Source organism: Colobus angolensis, unplaced genomic scaffold, assembly GCF_000951035.1.
Source record: "Colobus angolensis palliatus isolate OR3802 unplaced genomic scaffold, Cang.pa_1.0 Scaffold14, whole genome shotgun sequence".
Classification (NCBI taxonomy): Eukaryota; Metazoa; Chordata; class Mammalia; order Primates; family Cercopithecidae; genus Colobus; species Colobus angolensis.
Genome location: NW_012114488.1, coordinates 19,753,177 through 19,772,776, shown reverse-complemented (window position 1 = coordinate 19,772,776; position 19,600 = coordinate 19,753,177). Strand labels below are relative to the sequence as shown.

At 39.2% G+C, this 19,600-nt stretch overlaps 1 protein-coding gene and 1 pseudogene across 1 annotated transcript in view; both read left to right on the top strand.

The window, feature by feature from the left end:
- HS3ST5 (heparan sulfate (glucosamine) 3-O-sulfotransferase 5) overlaps positions 1-19,600 on the top strand; it is a 184,360-nt gene that overhangs the window by 143,684 nt on the left and 21,076 nt on the right. The window lies entirely within an intron of this gene.
- Positions 11,046-11,711, top strand: LOC105506822 (annotated as a pseudogene).

Here is a 19,600-nt window from a genome sequence, read left to right as displayed (position 1 = left end):
TCTGTTTTAGGAAATCAGTCTGGGAATAGACTCGAGGATAAATTAGAGGGGGAATAAGATCCCAAGTCAGAGTGAACATTTGATCCAAGCAGGAAACAATGAGAGCCGGTAAAGTTGTCAAAAATGCCTTTACAGTAAAGTGAGGTCATTGCTGGGCTACTGATGCCCCGGACAATAGTAGAATTAACTGGGGTCTGAGCAAAGGCCTTGGCACCACCCTGCCTCAGTTCAGTAGCCCATCAGTGTTGTCTTCTTTGGTTATTTGCCCCTTATCCTTGGCAATTCTGTTGCCTCCCTCCCTTTCCCATATTCATGTGAGCATCTTGTAGCCATCAGCCCCGAAGAAAGGCATGGGTTGTGTAGTTTGAGCTTCACTAGTTTGAAGGGTATGATGCATAGAAAAGAAGAACTGGTTGAAAGGTAGGATTTTGGAACATGCAGAGTGGTTAGATGCTAGATGTTGGGCATAAGGGAAAGGGAGAAGGTCAGAATGGCTCCAGGGTCTCTGGCATCACGACTGGGAAGATGGAAGCACTAATCACTGTTTATACAGCCAATAATAGAGGAGGGCCAAAAGTGAAGTTTATTTGCTTTCTATGCTGTGTTACAAATTCTCACAAAGTTAGCAACTTAAAACAACACACATTTATTTCCTCATCATTCCTGTGGGGCATGAGTTTGGGCATGGCTTAGCTGAGTTCCCTGCTTCAGAGTCTCACAAGACTGCCATCAAGGTGTCATTTACGCCTTGGTTCTCATCTGGAGGCTCAACTAAGGGAAGGAGATGTGCTTCCTTGCAGGTGGTTGTTGACAGCATTCAGTTTCTAGCAGTTGAAGGTTCATGACAGCTTCCTCCTTCAAAGCCAGCAACAGAGATGGAGCCCACAGTAAGCCTACTAGAAGGACCATCCTGTGTCATGTATCAAAATCACAAGGGTGACATCCCATCACCTTTGCTATGTGGGCTAGACACGAGTCACAGGTTCTGCTCATACTCATGGGGAGGAGATTATACAAAAGCATGAACATCAGGGACCAGGGATCACGACAGTCAGCCTGTCTATCATCGGAGTACTTTTATAACGTTTACAAAATGTGAAATTTCTGAGTGTTTTTACTTCCAACTATCGATTCAAGGAAATTATATTATACTATAACTTGGATCATTATTACATAGCCTCAGGATTATTAGAATAAATGTCCCAAGAATAGCTACCATATAGGAGGAAAAAAAGGAATAACTCCATTCTTTCTGATCTTTACCCCCCATTCAGAAGGGTTCCTACATTTCGAACGGGAATTTGTTCTTCACTGTCTCATATACCTCTGAGAAATCTCAGTTCATGGTTTGGAAACTATCAAAGAGCAAATTCCAAGAATACTTAAAACTAAAAAACACTAGAACATTGGATTGTTGCTGGCTGCTTTCCTATCCACTGTGAAGTTTGATTTGTTGTAAATATTTAGGGAAGTATGAAAACTAACCTTAAATTCTTTCCTTGTGCACCTCTTCTTGAACTCCCCCCAAATAAGTCAAGATATTTTAAAAACCAGGGCAGTCCTAAAATGGCATATATTACATCCAATCTTCTTCTAAGTCCTAATGACTCTTTTTTAAAAATATTAATACTGGCTCTACCCCATCCCCTTTTTTCTATTTACACAATTTCTCAACACTGGTGCAAGCTGTTACTACTGTCTTATGTCTGGATAAATCCGCATCACCGTCCTATTTGGTATCTTTACTCTACTTTTGCCTTTCCTCTTCTCTCAGAGCTATTCAAGATTGAATTTTTATTACATATAAACAGCTTTGAACATGCGGTTTCTTTTTTCAGTCATGTGTGCTGGTGCTCCGTTTCCTACACTACCATCTACATGCCCATGTCTGCCTTTTTAGAAGGTCTATTATCTAATGTACCTGCCTATTCAATTGTATTCCCATTCTTAATACAGACCATATTTTCTCTTCCAAATCATTTCCTCTTGGCCTCTATACAAAGCAGGCTTGTTTCTGTTTTTTTATGTCTGCTCAGATTTTACTTCCAGCTTGGGTTGTCCATGCATCTGTCATCATGTCTGCCCTAAGTCACAATGAATAGATATTGCACGATGGGGAGCCCAGGTAAAGAGTAAGAGGAAGCCAGATGTATAGAAAAGAAAAGGAGAAAGATGAGATGAACCCATAATGGAACTCAGAAGGCAAAGCCCATGGCAGAGCCAGAAGGTTGGAAGAAGGTAGGCAAAATAAACAGTAATAACATCACATTTTAGAAGTCAAAACCAATCCAAGCCCAGCAGGTTAGCCAGGACAAATGTAAATATCAAGGGTGGAGACAAGCAAAGAGGGGCAGATAGAAAACATCCACAAAAAAAAAAAAAAAAATCCCAGAAGGCAAAAGAGATACAAGGTCATATGTGAGGATATTCTCAGGCCTTATAGGGATGAATCAGCAAAGAGAACAGGCAGGTGCATATTCACCAGGAGCAGCTTGATTAGAGAGGCCACATTCATCCTGAAAGCCAGGTTCTTTAACAACCCAGTGTTCTTCCTGTTCAGGCAGACTGGTGTGTGTGGAGGATTAGGGTCTTTGAAGCCAGTTAGACATGGGTTCAAATTCCTCTTCCACCATTTGTTAACTGTTTGGCCTTGGACTTGTTATTGAACTTCCCCAACCCTCACTTCACTGATCTGTAACATGTGGATCATTCTACCAATCTCATGGGGTTATAAGAATTAAATGTGATTACATATACTATACGAAATGCCTGACATCAACCAGGTTTAGTGGCTCATGCCTATAATTCCAACACTTTGGGAGGCCAAGGCGGGAGGATCACCTGAGGTCAGGAGTTTGAGACCAGCCTGGCCAACATGGTGAAACCCCATCTCTACTGAAAATACAAAATTAGCCAGGCATAGTGGCATGTGCCTGTTATCCTAGCTACTTGGGAAGCTGAGGCAGTGAATCCCTTAAACCCAGGAGGCAGAGATTGCAGTGAGCTGAGATCGCACCATTGCACTCTAGCCTGGGCAAAAAGAGTGAAACTCCTTCTCAAAAACAAAAACCAAAAAAGCAAAGCAAAACAAAAAAAAAGCCTGACATCTGGCAAGTATACAACATATATGTTGATTTTTATCATTTTATTTTTATTTTTCTATCTGCCAAAACCAAAATAGCCGCCAAGTTGTAGCTATCCTTTTATGAGGTCTGCATGCCTTTCTCTAATCTCTTGTGATCCATAAAACCTGCCTCATGCATTGTGCCACTTACCACAGAATGTTCTTTAGGTGTGCTAAGTTTCAGATTATTTAAGCTAATTTCTTCAATGATATTAAAAGCTCCTTGGGGAGAGATTTCCCAGTGCTGAGCTCATCATACTCAACCTGCACTTGAGATTACAATGCATTTCAAGGCCCCGCTTCATTCACCCATTTAGCAGGTATGTATTCAACACCATGTGTGATGTATTGGGGGTGAAACAACAAAGGCGACAAGCTCAGCTTCCTAGAGGTAGGCGTGGGTTACATCACTAAGGTAAGGGCACTGTCAGCTTCAGACTGGAAGGACCCTAAGAGATTATCTAGCCCAGCTCTTTGCTTTTACAAAGATGCAATTGAGAATCACAGAAATGACAGTGGCATATAATTTCTGATTCACTGGCCTCTTTTTGGCCTGTCGAATCACTGTCATTTGGAAAAACAAAGAGATAAACGTCTAGGATGTTTTTAACTGAGAGTTTGAGAGTGAATTGTTTTGTCTTCTGCCATGCCACTGTAAAACAGAGGCCACTTGTCTCAGACAGCATTGCCAGCAAACGTCCATGGCATAGCCTCCTGCAAGTCTCTACCAGAAAACTCAAGAGTTGTCTGTGGCTGCTATGCTCTGACCTCTTTGCTTGTTCCCCAGTGTGAGAAAAAATGAATAAAAATCATCGTAGGAAGAAACACAGGTAATTTAAGAAACATGCAAAGGTACTTTCTGCTTTCTTTGTCGGGGAAGGCCAAAACATGGTGGCTTCTTCCAGCAATCATTCCAGACCACTGCTTAGTACATTTTTTTTTGTTTTTTGATTTTTTTGAGATGGAGTCTCCTCTGTCACCCAGGCTGGAGTGTAGTGGCGCAATCTCAGCTCACTGCAAGCTCTGCCTCCCAGGTTCATGTCATTCTCCTACTTCAGCCTCCCAAGTAGCTGGGACTATAGTCACCCACCACCACACCTGGCTTTTTTTTTTTTTTTTTTTAGTAGAGACGGGGATTTCACCTTGTTAACCAGGATGGTCTCGATCTCCTGACCTCGTTATCTGACCACGTCGGCCTCCCAAAGTGCTGGGATTACAGGCATGAGCCACTGCACCCGGCCATTGCTTAGTACATTTAAAAAGACACATGTAAACATTTGTATGTAGGGATGCATTTGAATCAATAACATGAGACTAGCATCTGAAGACTCAGTGGCTTTAATCAAAGTGTTTGCTGAACATCCTTCAATACTTGATCCACAAACTTATTTCGAAATTAAAATGCCAAGGTGAAGATTAACACCTCTAGTTCAGTGGGGCTAATGAGACATGACTTATTAATCCTACAAGAAAATCGTAATTAGGCACCAGGGCACTGCTTGTTTCATTGTTAAATACTACCCAATCCCCAAAGAATTGGAAAATAAATAGGGACTAAAATAGAAAGGAGTGTTATAATTAGGCCCCCTGAAATGAAAGAAATAGCTTTTTCTCCCCACAGAAAGTATTTGTCACTTTTTTCCCTAAATAACTCAGTATTAGCATTTGTAATAAAAGTTTGATGCAAACATTCTTGAAATAGCTAGACATGTGGACACCAGAGAAAGAGGAGAGTCTGAGGCACCAGAACTCTGCTAAGAAGGCAACTGTACCGCTGAGTTTCAGCTGCAGCAAAACTCAGGTCACCGTCCAGGTTAATTAGCAAGATGACTTCATTATTATTTACTTCTTGTTCATTTAATAGGCTCTTCCACTAAGATACACTCATTTTAACACTAAAGATTTCATGATGCAAGTCGAAAAGGAATTGCTTCACTTAATTTCGCTGGTGTTTTTTTCAAACTATCCATAGTACCCAAAAAGGAAATGGGAGAAGGGAGGGCTGCAGCACAAGGGAATAGCCTACATTTACCCCCGCTTCCTAAAACTGAAAAGCTGGAACATAGCATACCCATGGTAACGCTCATGACCAACGACTTTGCCATAATATTTGGTGTTCTAAAATTTGTTTTCATCAGTGGATTAAAGACAAGTGTAGAGAAGAAGAAAGAATAAGAGAGAAGAGGGAAGAGGGAGGAGGGGTTGGGAAAGTGGGAGAGAATCTTTGTAACATTCATTTACAACTTCAGAATAAGTCACCTTGTTAAGTTACAGCCAGAAAAAAATATCATTGGCATTCGACACACAGTTTGTTACAAAGTATACTAATAAACCAGATTGCCAAATTATGTCAGTCACATCTAACTAACAACAAGCAAATTGCCTTACACAGATGGAGAATGTGTAAGGTGCATAGATTTCCTGTGAGGCAACCTCAACTAAGACTTATTGATTAATGTTGTCCTGCTTGTTTATTCTGTTTAAAAGCACGGACTGCATTATTTTCGCCTTCTTTTTAAAAAAAAAGAAAAAAAGAAAAGAAAAGAAAAACCATTAAAACCTAAGCCCCACATTTCAAAATCTTCAAGCTTTAAATAAAGTTTCCTTATCTTTGGCAGAGGGAAGATTCCACATGTACAGGGTTCTCAAAGAAACGTCAGTGGCTAACTCCCCAATGCCAGAGCTTCAGAAATGCAAGAGTACCCCCAACTAAAGTTTTGGGAAACCAGTTTAGCAATTATTCCAATTATTGTCATATTGGATAAAACTATTAAAGATTGTTTTCTTTCCATGTATACTAAACCATCAACATTGTATTTGAAGAGAATAAAGAATAAGAAATTATCTAGGGAGACTGAGATCATGAGATTGCCCAACAGCTTCCCTCCATTCAGTGGCCACAAATTATACCCCTTGCTCAGCATGATGAATCTGTGTTCTTACTCAATACAAGTAATAATGGGAAGCAAATAAGCAATCATAGTATTTGAAAATAATATAGAAGACATATACAGCTCCAGCATTCCTAAGGTATGTGACACCTGATCAGTTTCAGTTAATTTCTTTGAGTATTTGGCTCCACATTTCAAAGTGGAAGTGCTAATAATATCTAATAAGTTTGCTTTGAAAATTTGATGACATAGAATACATAAGACAGGTGCTCTGTAAAATATCAAGCAACAAATAAATGTATGAAAGGGACCAGGACACAAAAGGATAGGGAATCAATGAAAATCCATCACTGAAAATTAGGAAAATTATTGAAAACACATATATACTGTTTTCTGCACAGATAAATGCCAGGAAGATCAGTAATGACCAACTTGGAGAGGGTCATTCGAAAAGGAAGGAAAGGTATAATTAACTCTTGTGAATCCACCTATGCCTAGATGCCATTGCCAGAAAAACTGTTAGATGGCTAATTTAATGGTTGGCTGAAATTCTGTTATAAATATAGCTCCCCATTTCTTCCCAACTGTCCTTCCCCTCTCTACATGGTAGAGTGAAGATATTAGTGTTCTGAGAATCAGAAGCGAGGTAGCCTAGTTTGAGTTCACTAGATGTGTTTACTTTGCATTGATCATTTATTCATTCATTCATTCAGCCAATGTTTATTGACCTCTTAAGTATCAGGTCCTGTACTGACCACAGGAGATAGAGCAGTATAGTTCTCACATGCCTTCCCTTCTAGCAGGGGTCTCTTAACTTCTCCAGCCTCAGCTCCTTCATCTGCAAGAAGCCGGAAATGAGTGCAGTGCTCTCTACAGTATCTTCCAGCCCTAATGTTCTCAGTGTTGATTCTCTCTGAAGATTTTCATGCTTTATTCTTCTCTAAAGACCTACATAATCTTGCTGAGTCTTTCCCTCTTCATTAAATTATGAAATGTTGAGTCTGTATTTGTGTATATATATTTACATACATGAACATGTATATATATATACACACATATCTGTATATAGCCTATAACCTATTTTCTAAATAGAATTCCTCCCTTCAATTTATGTATTGCACATTTTTAAGAGTTATTAAGGGAAGTCACTATGCTGTTTGTGAAGGCAATAGTCCCTATCTTCTAAGTGCTTATAACATAATAGACAAGACAAGATAAATATACAATAAATACACATCAGAATCCTTCCTTTAGAAGAAATCCTTTTCCATTAGTGGGATCAGAGGAGGTTTCTTCCAGGCAGTGAAGCTAAAGTGAGCTTGGAGGAGAGGATAAGATATTGATAAGCAAAATTAAAAAAAAAAAAAAAAGAGAGATGATCCAGGAAATAGTATGAGCAGAAGAAAAGAATAAGAAAGCACAGAGTCTCTGAAAAAAATACTGGCCATGGTGGACATTTCATATGTGGGATATGAGAGTTGAGACAAGTAGAGGAGATTGCAGCCAGATGTGAATTACAGCACCAAATTCAGGTGCTGGGACTTTATGCTGTAGGCTAGCACATCCCAGTAGAGTATAATACAAGCCACAAATGCAAACCACATATGTAATTTACAATTTTAGAGGCCTCATTAGAAAAGGTAAAAAGAAACAGGGGAGATTAATTTTAGTGATAAATTTTCTTTACTCAGTATAGTCATCGCAACATAAAATCAACATATTTGACATTCTTTTTTTCATACTATGTCTTTGAAATCCAGTGGACATTTAACACTTTTGGTACATCTCAAGCTGTGCTCATGGCTAGGGGCTAGTGACTACCATATTAGATCATGCAATTCTAGGCTATGAAAAGTTATTACAGGGTTTTAGAGGGAGAACGGTTTAGTAAAAGCAACTTTTAGGCAGCTGAATGAGGCTTTTGTATATAGATGTGTATCAGATTGTGAGGATGTTATAGCACAGGACAGAGAGTTGAACCTGTTGAAATCATCTGGTTTTGAAGCCTGGTGGTTGACTCACGGGTTATGAAAACTTGGGAGAAACATTGAGGCTACACAATCCAGTTGAAGAGAAAGTAGTGAGCAATATGCTGACTCATACATTTAAAAAAACAGAACTATTATTTTGCATAGAACTATTCTTTTGCACCTGATTATTTTGTTTATCTCACTGGACCTGAGCCAAATTAGGTTCACTCAATTCCACAAACAAGGATCAAACATCTAATAATGAACGGTGCCAGGCTTTGGGGACTCGTAGATGTTTGGGGATTCATAGGCCGTTGTTCTTAATGTCAGTAACTTAATGTCATAGCAATTACACAACAGAGGGCAAAAGCTATTTTTGAAGACTTTGGAAACACAAAATAGGAACTATCCAGTTCTGCCTGGAAGAATCAAGAAATGGGACAAGTGACGCCTGAGCTGAATGTTGAATGATAACTACAGTTTCTACAGGTGGAAATGGAAGAATGGTCATCATGTAGGGAAGGAAGAACCTGCTGGAAATTAGGAAAGTACTTGGCATGTCTGGACAATAAATATCTTCCCAATTTAGGATCTGTGTGGACATTTATCAAAAATGAAGCTAGAAAGGCAATTAAGGGTGAATTGGAGGAAGAGGGAGGTCAACATGTAGCTAAATGTAAAGTGGCTCCACTTTGCTGCAGAGACCTAGAGCCTCATCAAGGAGAGAGGGCACTTCCAGAGCCCACAGGTGAGCACTGGAGAACATGGCTTTAACCTGAGAAAAGACAGAGAGGAGTCAGCTTCTGTGAGAGTAATGTGAAGACAGTGGCTTACAGATTACAATCCAGAACACTGACTTGGTGTCAGATAAAATGATCTGCCTTTTCACCGAAAAGTATTTGACATTTCACTAAATTGACCTTTGCTTGCCAATAGCAAACTCAATTGGATTACTTTCTCTGTTCAAAGTTTAATAGTATAGTCATAGGCACAATGTATCTCTTGAAGGTGAGCTTTTGTTGTTTGGTATTCTGTGTTCCCCGAACAAAAAGCTTCAAGAAAAAATCACTAGTTTTGTTTTTTCTTAAAGCTACAGGTGATGGAGAAATATGCCTGCATGAGTTTTCTATTGGAGCATAACAAAAGCCCACCACCATGGAAACTTAACATCCATTTATTAGCCAATAGTTCTTTAGGTCAGAAGTCCAGGTAGGCTCAGCTGGATTCTCTGCTGAGCATCTCACAAGGCTGAAATCAAGTTGTCATTTGGATTGTACTCTTGTCTGGAGATGACTCTCGGGAAGAATCTGCTTCCAAGTTCATTCTTGTGGTTGGCAGAATCCAGTTCCTTGTGGTTGTAGGAATGAGGTCCCAGTTTTCTAGCTAGCTATTGACTAGGGGGTCTCAACTCCTAGAGGCTGCTTTCCAAATCCTTGCATCTTCAAACTAGCAACACTATGCCAATCCTTCTCTTGTGTGGAATCTAATCACTCCTTCTGCTACTTGCTAGAGAAAATACTCTGCTGTCAAAGAGCTTATCTGATTAAATTAGACCCACCTGAATGCTCTCCCTATCTTAAGTTCAACTGATTAGTAACATTAATTACAATCTGTGAAATCTTTTGCCTTGTAATGTATCACAATCATAGTAGTAACACCAAGACCAAGGTTATGGGGTCCATGTACAATTCCACACTTCCTTTAATAGCATGTCAGAGTATCTTTCAAATAGAACCATTTTTTTTTCCTGTAAACTGAAAGAAGCATTTGTTGCTAAAAATGAAACAGAAACAAAACAAAATCTTTTAATGTCCATAAAAGGACAGATATAGAAATTTTTCCTCTAAGTGGCTGATTAAATGGGGGGGGGGATAAATTTATATGAATTTAAGGGAAAATGAATAAAATAAAAACAATTTTTATTTCCAATACTATGGTAGAATAGGTACCCTATATCATCTATGTCACCCTCACTGTTGAAATAACTAAAATATATGATGAAATAATTAAAATATATGTCTCTATTAAATATACAACTATATCTATGAGGCTGCTTGGAAGTAAAGAGTGAACAGATCCCTAACATAAAATAAAATCAGAAAATCCGATTGGTAAGTAAGTTCCCAAGTGGGTATTGCTGTGAGAATGTTTGCTAAACCCTAGAATTCTTTGGCTTCCATTCTGATGGTTGTGTGGGACCAGCTGTGAGATACAGCCTAGGTCTTGGTTAGTGCAGGAAATCTAACAGGAGGCATTCATAATAACAGTATTCTAGAGAGCTATACTGTCAATGTAAGAATGAATTTGCAACAAACTCTGATATTTCACGAGCAAAATGATTTTGGCACAGTGTGAGAGGATAGAATTCTCTGAGGATTCATAATCCCAAATTGGTCTTAGCTTGAGTTCCGATTCATCGTGCATGTGTGGTCCATAAAACCTCAAGCATGATCCCAGACGACCATGTCCTCAGGTGACTAGCAGAAAAAAATTTATAACTTCTTTGAAAGAACTCAATTTCAGCCCAGGATTCAAGATACCACAAATAAAGTTTCTTATAAAATGAGCAGTCAAGAGTGAAGAATCGCAAAACAATAAAAGAAGTAAGGCACTGTGAGTAAAATGACAGACCACAAAATCCTCATATAATAGAACTTTTGACATGGAATATAAAACAGTTATGTTTAAAGAAATTTTCTCACTTTGGGAGGCTGAGGTGGGCAGATCACGAGGTCAGTAGATTGAGACCATTGTGGCCAACATGGTGAAACCCCGTCTCTACTAAAATACAAAAAATTAGATGGGGGTGGTGGTACACACCTGTAGTCCCAGCTACTTCAGAGGCTGAGGCAGGGGAATCACTTGAACCTGGGAGGCAGAGGTTGCAGTGAGCCGAGATCACCCCACTGAACTCCAGCCTGGTGACAGAGGGAGACTCCGTCTGAGAGAAAGAGAGAGAGAGAGGAAGGAAGGAAAGAAGGAAGGAAAGAAGGAAGGAAGGAAGGAAGGAAGGAAGGAAGAAAGAAAGAAAGAAGGGAAATTGTCTAAGAGTTTGAAAATATGTTGAAGTTTGCTGCTGCCACTGGAGCCACTCCAATTCCTGGCCTCTTCACTCCTGGAAACTTCACTAACCAAATCCAGGCAACCTTCCAGGAGCCACAGCTTCTCCCAGGGCTGACCACCAGCCTCTCACGGAGGCATCTTATGTTAACCTACCTGCCATTGCTCTGTAACACAGATTCTCCTCTGCGCTATGTGGACATTGCCATCCCATGCAACAACAAGGGAGCTCACTCAGTGGGTTTGATGTGGTGGATGCCAACTCGGGAAGTTCTGCGCATGCGTGGCACCATTTCCCGTGAACACCCGTGGGAGGTCATGCCTGATCTCTACTTCTACAGAGATCCTGAAGAGACTGAAAAAGAAGAGCAGGCTGCTGCTGAGAAGCCTCTGACCAAGGAGGCATTTCAGGGTGAATGGACTGCTTCAGCTCCTGAGTTCACTGCTACTCAGCCCGAGGTTGCAAACTGTTCTGAAGGCTTGCAGATGCCTTCTGTGACTATTCAGCAGTTCCCTACTGAAGACTGGAGCAGCTCCCAGTGCTCACTCAGGCCACTGAATGGGAAGGAGCAACCACTGAATGGTCTTAAGCTGTTCTTGCATGGGCTCTTAAGCAACATGGAAATTAAGTTAATGGGAAATAAACATCAGTTTCTAAAAAAATAAAAAAAGAAGGAAAAGAAAATATGATCAGGGAACCTGAGATCATAAAAATAGGCCAAGTGTTTGTACACTATTAGATTCTGCAAAGTAATATATAATAATTAAAAATTATAATGAAATGGATAATACCATTCAATGTATTAGATAATAATGCAGATAGTGAACTGGCAGATCAATCCTAAGAAACAAGCTAGAATGCAGTCCAGAGAAATGAAAAGATAGAAAGCATGAAACATGGGTCATTATAAAGGCTAGTGTAAGAAGGGTAAGCGTATATCTAATCAGAGTTTCAGGAGGAGATAATAGAGATAATGGAGAAGAGGAATACTCAATGGAGTGATAAGAATTTCCCCCAAGTTTTAAAAGATACCAATCTTAGAACTGGGAAACCTAGTGGATCCCAAACAGGATAAATGAAAAGATTTCTACACCAAGACATATTAAAGAAAAGCTATAGAACACCAAAGTAAAAGAGAAGATCTTAAAAGCAGAAAAAGTGAAAAGAGAGATTGCTTTCAAAGTACAAATAGTTAGCCTGCTTATAAACTGCTTTTATGATATGTAAATCTTCTACCACCCAGAGCTGTCTCCTTAATGACCTGGAGCTGTCTCTTTGACCTCAAAGGAGGTAGCGTGAGTTCCACTCATCCCCAACCCCTGCTCCCCCACTACCATCCCATCTCCTGTCTTCTTACCACCCTCTTGTTGGTAAGAAGGCTCCGTGGAAGGGTAAGGGACTAATTTTGATAGGTGCTATACCCGATTTGTAAAATTACTTCCTGTCCTGGAGATTCGAAGTTTGTTCCTTCTACATAAAGTGCCAATTAATAAACCAGATGGCCTGATTACATTGACCAAGCCCCTTCTTGTTTTTTGTAATTTTCCACTTCCCTGACTCTCTTGGACCTGCCACTGGTTTCTCCTTCCCTGTTTCATCAGTCTCTCTTTAAACCACCATCACCTCTACACAATTGGAGTTGAGCTCAGTTTTATACTTGTTATAAATAAAGTTTCGGTGCTGCAAAAGAAATAACACTCGAATATAAAATATTCTTCTTAATTCTCAGCAAGGCAATGTACTTCTACAGAAGGGTGCGCCCTTACAGATGGAGCAATGATGAGTGCCCACTTGACAAGGGAGGGGATTCTTATCCCTGACACACGTGGCCCCTGCTGCTGTGTAGTTCCCCTATTGGCTAGAGTTAGACCGTACAGGCTAAACTAATTCCAATTGGCTAATTTAAAGAGAGTGACGGGGTGAGTAAGGTTTGGCAGGAAAAAGAGCAGGTAATCGGAATGAGTCAGGATGGAGCAGGTAATGGAAAAAGGTTGCTTTATGAGGAAGTTATGTTTAAAAGTAGAAGGCAAAGAATTGAACATACTGACATATTGATTATTTGAAGAGAAATTTAGAACTCATATCTAACATACCGAAGTCTCTCTCCACTACTGCAGTAGTATTACTGAAGAGAAACTGTCTTTACCACCTTTAACTAGTGTCTGGCTTTGTTTTTCGTTAACACCCCTCAATAAATGCGAACTTTATTCTGCTATCTCAATACATTTCCCTGGTCCCCGTGAAGCTGTTTTGCCTCCTCGATACTGACTCTTCTTTACAAGTATGTGTCTTAAATATTTTGCAGGCAATTACTAACCTAAGAGGTCTTCATTGAACACTAAATATCTTAAAATCCAGTTAAGAAAAAGAGACTAAGATTAATTTTTTGAAGAGAAAATTTTAGTAACTTGCTCTTTTGAAAGCAGCTTCAACTCACTACTAGTCTTAGGAGCTGATCATCAGGATGATCTTTCAAAAATTAGTTCATCCTAATGAACACAGCTCAAAGAAGGAAGTCCTACATATTTTTGCCTGTAGGAATGAGAAGAAATTAAGGAAAATATTTCTGCATTTGGTTTGAAACGTCACAATTTTTGTTTGCTGAATGGAGGGAAGTTCTACTTCTGGCAGAAGGAAAATGAAAGAGCTGAGATGCAAGAAGGAACAGTGTGACACAAACTAGATTAGTGGTTGCCAAGGGCTGGGAGGGAAAAATGGAGAAATGGGGTAGACTGCTAAAGGGTACAGTGTTTTTGGGGGGCTGATGAAAATGTAAATGTAAAGTTGATTGTGGTGATGATTGCACAATACTGTGAATATATTAAAATGTAGATATACTTTTAAATGGGTGAGTTGCATGTGAATTCTGTCTCAACAAAGCTGAGACCAAAAAAAAGGAATAGTGAGCAATGGTATTGATAAATGTGGATAAATCTAGAACAAATATTGTCTAAAACAGAAATAAAAATAATGTTCCATATAGGGGAATTTGGAGAATCAGTCTATAATAAAATTTCTGCTTAAAAAATGTACATATGGCCAGGTGCGGTGGCTCAAGCCTGTAATCCCAGAACTTTGGGAGGCCGAGGCGGGCGGATCACAAGGTCAGGAGATCGAGACCATCCTGGCTAACACGGTGAAACTCCGTCTCTACTAAAAAAATACAAAAAACTAGCCAGGCGAGGTGGCGGGCGCCTGAGTCCCAGCTACCCGGGAGGCTGAGGCAGGAGAATGGCGTGAACCCAGGAGGCGGAGCTTACAGTGAGCTGAGATCCGGCCACTGCACTCCAGTCTGCGCAACAGAGTGAGACTCCATCTCAAAAAAAAAAAAAAAAATGTACATATTAGTGAAGAGGAGATATTGGAATTGGTGTACTAATTCTACCGTTGTCACTCTCAGAAATTATTCAGGCAACTAGTTTATTTCCTCTTTTGCTAGCCTTGATAAATCTATTATAATCCTTCTCATCCTAGCATGAGGTTTTATGAGAGGAACCATTGCTCCATCCAGAGAGAGTGAGAAAGACTATTAACACTTGTTAATTTCAAATTATTTGACACCTCTTTCATTTCTTCTAAGTTCTGTACTTTTACAAAAATACTTCAGCTCTCTCTTAAAATTTGTTTGTACATATGTTGTTTTACTGTGCTTCACTTTATTCTGCTTCACAGATACTCCTTTTTTTTTTTTTTTTTTTGTAATTGAAGATGTGTTGCAACCCTGCATTGAGCAAGTCTACCAGCACCATTCCTCCAAAGGCATGTGCTCATTTCGTGTCTCTGTGCCACATTTGGGTAATTCTCTCAGTATTTTAAACTTTTTTGTTATTATGTCTGTTATGGTGATCTGTGATCGGTGGTCTTTGATGTTACTACTGTAATTATTTTGGGCACCATAAACTGCACCACATTAGACAGCGGACTTGATCAATAACTGTGTGTGCTCTGTCTGCTCCACCAACCAGCTGTTCTTGTCTTTCTTCCTCTCCTCAGGCCTCCCGATTGCATGAGGCACAACAATATTGCAAGTGGACCAATTAATAGTCCTACAATGGCCTCTATGTGTTCATGTTAGAGTCACATATCTCTCGCTTTATTTTTTATTACTTTTGTTGTAATTTCAACTTTTATTTTAGATTCAAGGGGTACGTGTGCAAGTTTGTTACCTGGGTATATTGTACCCTGAACTCTAGGGTACAGATGGTCCCATCACCCAGGTACTGACCATAATACCCAATAGTTAGTTTTTCAATCCTTGCCCCTTCTCTCCCTCCTACCTCTAGTAGTCTGCAGTGTCTGTTGTTCCTATGTTTATGTCCTTGGGTGCTCAATGTTTAGCTCCCACTTATAAGTAAGACATACAGTATTTGGTTTTCTATTCCTGCATTAAGTCAGTTAGGATAATGGCCTCCAGCTGCACCCAAATTGCTGCAAAGAACATGATTTCATTTTTTATGGCTGCATACTATTCCATAGTGTATATGCACCATATTTTCTTTATCCAGTCTGCCACTGATGGGCACCTAGGTTGATTCTATGTCTTTGCTATTGTGAATAGTGCCGCAATAAACATATGAGTACACATTTCTTTTGGTAGAACAATTTAATTTCTTTTGGATATATACCCAGTAATAGGATTGCTGGGTCAAATGGTAGTTCTGTTTTATGTTCTGTGATGTCTCTCACTTTAAATAAAAAGTGTTTCAAACATATGTGTAAATATCACATCTGTTTACAGCATTGTTTATTAAATGTGTTTAAGCTTACTGTTGAGACCTACTGTTTATTTAAAAAGTCTGCTTTCAAAAGATTACTGTTCATTGACAGTGCACCTAATCACCCTAGAGTCCTGATGGAGATGTACAAGGAGATTAATGTCACTTTCATGCCTTCTATTACAATATCCATTCTACAGTACATGAATCAAGGAGTAATTTCAACTTTCAAGTCTTATTATTTAAGAAATACATTGCAAGCTGAGCACAGTGGCTCACACCTCTAATCCCAGCACTTTGGGAGGCTGAGGCGGGTGGATCATCTGAGTTCGAGACCAGCCTGACCAACAGGGGAAACCCCATCTCTACTAAAAAAGCAAAATTAGCCAGACGTGGTGGCACGTACCTGTAATCCCAGCTATTCAGGGGGCTAAGGCAGGAGAATCGCTTAAACGCGGGAGGTGGAGATTGCAGTGAGCTGAGATTGTGCCATTGCAGTCCGGCCTGGGTAACAAGAGCCAAAACTCCATCTCAAAAAATATATATATATATAATATGTATATATATATTTCATAAGGCTATAGCTCCCATTGTGATTCCTCTCATAGATCTGAGCAAAGCAAATTGAAAACCTTCTGGAAAAGATTCACCATTCTAGCTGCTATTAAGAACTTCTGTGATTCATGAAAGGTGATCAAACTATCAGCCTTAACAGATGTTTGGCAGAGGTGGATATCAACCTTCATGAATGACTTTGGGAACTTCAAGACTTCAGTGGAGGAAGTAACTACAGATGTGGTAGAAATAGCAAGAGAATTAGTGGAACCTGAAGACGTGACTGAATTGCTGCAATCTCATGATCAAACTTGAAAGGATGAGGAATTGCTTCTTATGGCTGAGCAAAGAAAATGGTTTCTTGAAATGGAATTTACTCCTGGTGAAGATGCTGTGAACATTGTTGAGATGACAACAGTGGGTTTAGAATATTACGTAAACTTCACTGATAAAGTAGAGACATATTTTGAGAGGACTGACTCCAATTTTGAAATAAATTCTACTGTGGATAAAATGCTGTCAAACAATATCGCATCCCGCTGAAAACTCTTTCATGAAAAGAAGAGTCAATCAATGTGGCAAATCATTGCTGTCTTAATTTAAGGAAGTGCCACAGCTGCCCCAACTTTGATAACCACCACCCTGGTTAGTAGCCATCAACATCGAGGCAAGGCCCTCCACCAACAAAAAGATTACAATTCACTGAAGGCCCAGTTGATCATTAGCATTTTTTTTAGCAATACAGTATTTTAAAATTAAAGCATGTACATTGTTTTTTAAAACACTATACTATAATAATGCTATTACACACTTAATAGACTACAATATAGTGTAAACATAACTTGTATATGCTTGGGAAACCAAATGATCTGTGTGACTCACTTTACTGTGATTTTTGCTTTATTGCGGTGCTCTGGAACCAAATCCACAACATCTCCAAGGTGTGCCTATACTACTCAAGGATTAGATTTGCACTAATGAATGCGTATCCAGCCCTAGACTCAAATAATGACAACTCTTCATAGAAAGAGGATGAATTTACCCAACACAAACACTGAAGGTCAATAGAGCTAGACTGTATTTTGAACTCTGCTAGTTATAGGTGCTAGGTAGACCGGGGCACTACACCTTAATGAGGTCTTGGCTTCCTCATCTGTAGAATGGAGATAAAATAGTCTTGCGTCCCTTGTATTTTTGTTGTGAAAGTCCAATAAAATGTTTAAACTAGTGCTTTAAAAACTGAAAAGCGCTATACAAATGGATAGTATTTTGAAAACTGCTCGCCGGGCATGGTGGCTCATGCCTGTAATCTCAGCACTGTGGGAGGCCGAGGCAGGTGGATCATCTGAGGTCAGGAGTTCGAGATCTGCCTGGCCAACATGGTAAAATCCCATCTCTACTAAAAGAAATACAAAAGTTATCTGGGTGTGGTGGCGCATGCTTGTAGTTCCAGCTACTCGCGAGGCTGAGGCAGGAGAATCGCTTGAACCTGGGAGGTGGAGGTTGCAGTGAGCAGAGATCACGCCAATGCACTCCAGCCTGGGTGACAGAGTGAGACCCCGTCTCATAGAAAGAAAGAAAGAAAGAAAGAAAACTGTGTGTTTATGTTTATTAAGTGAACAGTAGGTTATCTGTCTGTAAAGTTTTCAGGAGGTTGTACTTACACAAATTTGCTAAAATTTTATATTAAACATGTTAAATTTTCTAGATCTAACTTGGTAATTTGAATATGATACATTCATATTTATGCACAGTCTGCTAATGGCTTAATTCTTCACATAAAATATTTAATGTTAAAAATCAGCATTCATCATCAGTCATTACAAAAGAAATATATGGTATAGTGTTATGGAAATTGAAAAGGAGAAAAAAATCACTGCAGAGAGAGGATAATGAAAACTACAGTGAAATGAAGCTTGATGATAAAAATACAATCATACTTTTAATGTATTTATGGCATTAAAAGCCATATATATATATATATATATATCTTTGGTCTTCATTATAAACAAAAACAAAACTTGAGGTAAATAAAATTTAAAAGTTGGCTTTCTGTCTGGTAGTGAATACTACCTTTGATTTTAAAATAGATACCTTCAACTGTTAACGGATATGACAAGTAGAACTAATATTACTATAAAACTGATGTTTGCTACAGAGGGAAGCAAACATTAAGCAGAGGGAAGAGCTTAATCCAGTTAACTGGAACTCTTTAACTGCAGGAGCCTATATCTCTAGAATGATGTTTGGACCATGTATATTAACTTAATTAACTATATAATTGTTACCTCCAACTCACACTTTTCTATATAAATACAAGATTAAAGAAGGAAAGATTCTGCTTCTGAACTCACTGGCAGGTCAAATTTACTAAACTAACAACTGTTTAATGCAGTGAAAAGGAATTTGGGGAAAGAGTGGATAAACATTAGTTTATCCCTTCTATAAACATTAGTTATCTATACCAGTGAGATACTGGGATTAAGAGTAATTGGGATTCCAGGCCCAAACAAAATTCAGTTCCCATATTTTTTCTTAAGACATCATTCTACCAGATGAGACCCCAGAACAGAAGCAGAATTAACTGGCTCCTTTTAAGTCTGGTAATTACAAATGCAAAATGAGTATCCTCCTGCAGACAGAGAGCCAGAGGACTACTCAAGCTAACGCAATAATGGGGGCTGTGATAAATAATCTATGCCTGATACGGAAAGCTGAATGGAGGAAAGAAATGAAGAACCCATATGAAAATTTGGAATTTGCTCAAAGCTACTCCCGCCATAACTCCAGGGAGGATACGCAGTATTCCACCGTGCAGTTCTGTATAATTTATCCACCTTTTTCCTTTTCATTTCTAACATTGACCCTTTATGGTTAACTGAAGAAACAAAGAGCTAAATAGCTTCCTTAGCCGTTTGATAGAGCAATTATGAGCATCCTGACTGATAGACTTTCTGCTTAATCTACTAACAAATGGTGTCCATTTTCCTCTCAATCTCTACCCCATCTCCACATTCGACTTGACACATGCACAACACTGCTTTTTGTGCCCTGTTCCTGTGCCCCTCTTCATTTCTTTCTTTCTCATTACAGCTCTCTTATGTGATTATTGTTACAGAAGGAAAACGAACTCTTTATGACAATTTTCCTCAGCTGCCCTTGGTTAATTTTTTCAAAATGTGATTTCTATGGGCTCCCTGACAACAGTGCAGATTGAAAGCTCATCAGTACAATCTTTCTTAAGTATCGGTTTCTTTTCTAAGAAATTTTATGTCTTAGGACAA